Source organism: Mesocricetus auratus, unplaced genomic scaffold, assembly GCF_017639785.1.
Source record: "Mesocricetus auratus isolate SY011 unplaced genomic scaffold, BCM_Maur_2.0 Super-Scaffold_100020, whole genome shotgun sequence".
Taxonomy (NCBI): Eukaryota; Metazoa; Chordata; class Mammalia; order Rodentia; family Cricetidae; genus Mesocricetus; species Mesocricetus auratus.
The window spans coordinates 6,006,690-6,013,507 of NW_024429201.1; positions in this window are offsets into that span (position 1 = coordinate 6,006,690).

The following is a 6,818-nucleotide window of genomic DNA, read 5'->3' on the forward strand; positions in this document are numbered from 1 at the left end:
CCTTGAGCCTGGTCTTAACTATTTTACTTGCAGGCAGTGAGTTGTTTCTGGGCTGTAGCCATGGTGCAGCCAGACTGGTTATATATGCATAGTTTTCTAGGCAATTATATCTGAAGGTACAGTTCATACCCAGGATGGGGAAACACATCAGAAAGTGAAACACGAAACAAAGCACATTGGCTAGAACAGTGCAGCGATTAGAATTTCCCAGGCTTCCCTGGTACTTTGAAGGTCTTGCATTTATTCCTAACAAGACCTGACTGAGCCTTTCATGCCACAGGTGTTGTCAGCCGGGGTATTATTTATTTTTAGATGAGAAATGTTGGACACTGTTTACTTTAGAATGTTATGAGTAATGCAGATCAGATGCGACTGTCTTTCAAAAAATAAACAAAGGTTGCTTCATTCTCAACTTGAATAGGATGTGTTTTCTTCTCCATTCGTCAAGGAAGCATTCACAAACGAGACACAGAGACCCTGAAGCACGTGCTCTCCATTGTCCTCCGCTTTCAGCTGTGCTTGTGCCTGGACTGTCCATGGAACTCTAGTTGGATTAACTTCAAGCCATACGCCATTCAGGGGGTCTCACTGAGTATTGTCAGTAAACCGAGATCTTTGAGATGATAGTTAACTTGGGTCCAACACCAAGCATACAGGTGTTGAAGTAAAGTCCTTACAAACTGTCTCCACTAGTTACCAGAAAGGGGCAAACTCAGACTTACCCAAGCCACATAACAATGTGCAGGGGACCTGGCCAGTCCCAGCCCCTGGAGATTACACGTGTTCCTTTGGGGACTGCCATCCCTGGCCACCCCAGCCTGCCTTTCTTAAGGCCTGCAAAGGAAGGGAGGAAATGACTGGCTGCTCTCTCCCTGAGAGCTGCATCTGATGGTACTCATGGCAAATGTCCGAGGAAGAGCCCATCCATCCCGTTTGTGTGTGTTCAAACCCGAGCAAGGCCTCTCCTGAGGTCACATAAACAAGGATGCCACTGCTGACACTTGTCCTGGGCTCTGGTTCAAGCCATTCCTTTTTGACTGGTTTCAATGGGTGATGTTTCTCTGCTTTTTAACATTCTCTAAACCTCCTAAGCTCTCCGGCATTCTTTGACCATGACATTAAAAATGCAGAAGAAACATCTAGAATCTGCTCTACTCCTTTTCTGCTGGAGAGGATGACAGTGAATCCTCACTGGTAAAGTATTCGAGTCACATATCAACGACAATACTAGCTGTCCCTGTGAAGTTACCCTTAACGGGGCTTGGACCTCTCAAGAGAGGATGTTCTATTGCTTTGTGACTTGCTAGTCCTCTCAGATACGGTCTCTGAGGTTGAAGTGGTTGTGTTTTCCCTGTGCCTCACATTTTTCATTCACTCCAGGAAATGACTCTCAGGTCCTCATAGTTGCTGGGTTGGCAGGCGTCTGTGTAAGCTGAGCCAGCACATCAGAAGAATGACACTTTGGAGCCAGAGGCCTGGGTCAACAGGTTCCCCATACCCCATATGGCCTCAGACAGTTGGCCAACCCATCCTTGCCTTGTGCTCTTTAGTATTTATGGCATTGGGAACCTATTGGTTAAGACCACCAAGCAAAGTCCTTAGTCATTTTGCAGTTGTCCTCCAAACAAACAAGGGAAGGGATAATTGATTCCAGCATTAGGTGATGAACATCACATGACCTTGAGCTAGTAGGTATAGGGTCTGAACGGCACCCTATAGAACTTGTGTGCCCAGGATAGCTGTGAATGTATGTCTCAGAACAAAATCGAAAACTTACTCAAAACTATGAAATATTTTCGAAATTTCCATGGACAATCTTTGAACGAGCTTCTTCAATGACAACCATGTGCTGTAATGTCTGAATCCTGCAAACCTGATGCCTACAACTCTCAAACCCACTGAACTGATGCAGGGAGGTGGTGTCCAGCTCCAACTTTCTAAGAACTGAGTGCCAGTGTATTTAGGAAGTTGTCTCATAGGTCTAGCTGGGAAAGAAGAATGGAAGGCAATTCAAAATTCTGTTTTGATTTGCTAAATCAATAGTGGCCCCATTGAGTTGCTCTTCTGTGTCTTACAATATGAACTTGAAAGCCAATGGAGCAGCTTGCTCAGTGTCAGTACCTGACTAACCTCATCAACACAGACATGTGGATGGTCAGTGCTTTTCTCTGGGGAGCTGAGTTCTTGATGCCTTGGTGTCACTTTGGAAGCAACGTGCCCTTGCATTCAGTGTTAGCATAGATCAGACTACATATTTGCTCTACTTTTGTCCATCCCAACTTTTAGAAAATTGTTTTTTACTTAAAATGGTCCCCTGGGGAAAAGAAATCCTTTTTTAAAAATTGAAGTATAGTCGAATACTAACACCTGGCCCATCTGGGACTTCTCTTCCAAGCCAGTTGGAGTGGCTAGGTGCTAACATGTACAATCTCAGCCTTATGGTCTTAACTCCATGTTTGTTTGGATAAATCACAGGCTTTTAGGAAAGTAAGACCTTGGATTCCAGAGCAAAGGGGCTTCTTGAGATGTTAATGGATGTCAGTCTAGAATCCACGGAAAGTTTGACCTTTTTAGAGACGTTGACATTGATCCCATGATGTACTTCCACAGTACCTAAAGTACCAAAACCTATGTAGGTCTCAGTCATTTTAAAAAGAGGATGATGGCACAACTCTGTAATCAAGAGGCAGAGACTGAGGGATTGCTAAATTCCAGGCTAGCCTGGTCTGCAGTGCACCAGGACATCTGGGGTTACATAATGAAATCCTGTCTCAAATAAGAGGGAACCTGTATGCCAATATAGAATTTCCCAAGAAAAATAAGAGGCAGAACAGTATCCCACATGCTACTACAGTGAGTAAAACAAATGGCTTCTATCTGTGCAGATTATTTCATAAATGCCCCCAAGTTGGTGATGAGGTTATAGTGTTTGCTACTGGAGCTGAGGACTTGGGGCAAAGACGGGAGACTGTTCATTGTGTGCTCGGTTTGACCTTGGGGCAAAGACGGGAGACTGTTCATTGTATGCTCAGTTGGACCTTTTGTGTTTAAATGATTGACTCTGTGGTATTCAAAACTAGCTGGAAGATTTGAAGTTAACAGAGGGACTGGCAAATTTTAAGAGGGATATCAAGGAGGTGGATGGAGCTACAGCCCAAGGCCAACGCCTTTGAGACCTAGAAGCTAATCTTTTGCTGTGTTGCCCCTTGTTGAGACCCAACCACATGCAGAGTAACTGGACTGTAGACTGTGAAGACAGCTGTGGTCAAGCCACAGCCCAATGTTTTATATACTGTGAGCTATCCACTTGTCTTTCTAATCGAATTCTCTCCTGGCTCCTATCCTGTGGATCCTTTCATGACGCCCTCCTCAGTGCCCAGCCCCTTCTGTACACCACCTTCATCATCATGATGCTCTCTCTCTTCAGTGCCCAGCCCCTTCTGTACACCACCTTCATCATCATGATGCTCTCTCTCTTCAGTGCCCAGCCCCTTCTGTACACCACCTTCATCATCATGATGCTCTCTGAGTTCTCGGCCCTTTCTCTACACCACCTTCATCATCATGATGCTCTCTCTCTTCAGTGTCCAGCCCCTTCTCTACACCACCTTCATCATCATGATGCTCTCTCTCTTCAGTGTCCAGCCCCTTCTGTACACCACCTTCATCATCATGATGCTCTCTCTCTTCAGTGTCCAGCCCCTTCTCTACACCACCTTTATCATCATGATGCTCTCTCTCTTCAGTGCCCAGCCCCTTCTCTACACTACCTTCATCATCATGTCACTCTCCTCAGTGCTCAGCCTCTTCTTTGCATTAACACTTTTATGATGGCATTTAGCAAATAGTTCCCAGTAGACTCAGGCACAACATTTCTCTTTCTTACCACCTGTATGTAGGCATGATTCTCTTTCCTGCCATTACATCCTCATTTGACATATAGAACTCTTCCTAATAAACAATTTGGTGATCAAGGAAGCTGGGGCTTATTGTCACCCCTAGAAAAGCAGTCTAGAAAGAGATGGAGCTGAGATTTGAACACGGGCCACCTGATTTCCATGGCTTACAAAGCAATCTTCACTTGTTTACTTTCCATGAACACACCTAGCGATACTATGCAACATGACAGAGAACTCTTGAGGACAAGCCTCTTCCCTGTCCCTGTCTTGCACTTGCCTAAGATCCCAGCTGTATATGAGCCAGTAAATGTAGACACGGGCAGCCTTAATCACAGAAAACCCAAGTGACTCCCCAGGTTGGTGAATGATACTAAATGGCACTTTAGGAAACAAATGAAATGGCGGCATTTGAGCCTTGTGCACCAGCATTGCCAGCACCAGCAGTTGCTGTGAAGGCCATCTTTCACAAAGACAGACCTCTGTTCGGCTTCCAGGAGGATGGCGGGCTGGCTGGCCACAGAGGCGCTTTGTTCTGCAGGGCCCTGCCTGTGCACCAGCCTGCCGATGCAGATTTGTGAGCCTGCAGTGTGGTGGATTTCTCACACATCACACCCTTTTGAGCTGTTAATGAATGGGTGTTGGGTTCTGACTGTCAAATCCTTGTCTGCTAAGCTGCTGCCGTGTAGAACTGAGGAAATGCTTTAGGAATGAGAAGGGAAGCCAGCCTCTGAGGGGATCCTGGCAAATCATCATCAGAGCTGCTGAAGTGGAAACCCCTAAATGCAGTGAAAAACAGTCACTTGCCAGAATGCTTGTTTTACTTATTATATTATATTTATTATTATAAACAACTTAATATAAAATACCTACATGTTCTCTGCTGTAGACAAGCCCTTTGGGAAACCATCATTTCATCAAGGACCTTTACCCCAGTGGACCACACATTTAAGTAAATTGGTTTCAAATACTTATGAAGGCATCTATTCACATAGTAGAGATATCCTGGACATGGGTTGATGAAAGTGCTTCGTTCATTCAACACAGTTGACTGCCTGTTGTGTTATAGGCGCTGTCATGGGCATTGGCAATGCTACAGTGAACAGAGCTCACCAGTCTGTACATCCTAGTGTATGGAGAGTGAGGAGAAATTTGTTAGTGAAATAAATGGTAATATTCAGAAGAGGGCAAGCATTACAGGGAAAATATGAATTGGCAAGAGACAGAGGATGAGTAGAGGGATGATTTTGTTATGAGCTGGTCAGGAAAGGAGTTACAACTTGAATGAAGGATTCAGGGAGCCACGTGGATAGCCAGAGGCAGGATGTTGAAGAAGCAAAGGGCCTGGGGCAGGAGCATACCTAGCATGACTGAAGGATGGCAGGGCATGGGGTTCTGCGTGGCTATGTGAGGAAGGGTGGGTGAGGTGGGGTGGTCTTGCAGGGTTGAGTGGAAGATTAGCCTAGACGGGAGGAATGAGCAGGGAGGGCAGTAGCTGTCAGTAGGATCTGTGCATTTCCTCTGAATAAGAAGGAAGCCCTAGAGAGTTCAGTGGAAAAGGTTAGAATTTGTCTTGTGTGACAGGAACAACAGCCACCGAGCCTGAGAACGAAGGCAAAAATGAAGAGACTGGGCAGAAAGCTTTGTGATCCTCCAAATGTGGGGGTAGCCCATACCAAGTGTGTAACAGGGGAAGCTGAGGGCAGAGTTGGGTTGAATCCCTAGGTACCATGTCCCCACTTCCTTGGCAAGCTGGGGCACAGTTCCTGTCTTCTGAGTAATCACTGGTAACCACCAACCTTTGTTGATTTATTGACTGCCTTGCCCAGTGAGCCATTTATTCCCTTAGATAGGATCTCTTAGGTCCTGCCTTTATAAGTCAGCTCTTAGATGATGATCTTATTTATAAGTTCTAGGCTTACCTCACTACTGTCTCCAACTATAATACCCTGACCCAGAAAACTGCCTTCCAAGTCTCCAGGTGTCACATCTATTTTCAGTTTTTGATTGAGTTTCCTGAGAACCTTGCCTCTGGGTGAAATTGAGTCTGTCTAGGTGTCATAGATGCCAAACTCTGGTCACTCCTGGGATCTCCATTCCCAGTCCAGGCCTGTTCATCGACTCTGAGGACTTCATAATTGCCTGATAAGGATGCTGTCACTTGACATTGCAAACTTAGTTAGCCATCTTGGACAGACTAAGGATTCTCTTGGGTTCTTTACCACTGCCCAGTGCCCAGACATTGGTTTCCCAGCTTTTTATAGTATCAAGGCTTCAGCTGTTTGCTTTCTTATCAGGCTGCCTGTTTCCTCCAAATGAACCTTTGTGGGATTCCTTGCACTTTTCATTGTTCTTTTGGATCTTCTATTTTTTACCATCACTTACCTGCAAATGGGCTAGCAAAACTACCGACTCTTTTCTTGTGTCTTCTGGATATGGTCATTTTGGAACCAGGTTTTACATCAACATCACCTGGAACCTTTAAATCACTATTTTGTTGGGACGGAGAGATTGCTCAGCGGTTAAGGTGGAACACTGCTTGATCTTGTAGAGGACGGGAATTCAGTCTCTAGAACCCAAAATTGGGCAGCTCACAACTGCCGGTAACTGCTGCTCGAGAGGGATCTGAAGTGTCCTATCTTCCACAGACATGTACATTCATGTGCACAGACACATGTGCTTATATACATAATTAAAAATAATACAAAGTCTTTAAAAAATATGGCTATGCCTAGATCAACCAAGGCAGTATCTTGAGGGTGGGCTCAGGCATCAGTGTACTGTAAAAAGCTCACAAATAATTCCAAACACAACTTCACTTTTCTTAAATGAATATGAGTAGATCCAGGCCCAGGCCCCACAAACTGTTTAGGTTTCTCATTCTCTATAGCTCAAAAGTTCTATCTGGGTGAGGCCTTACAG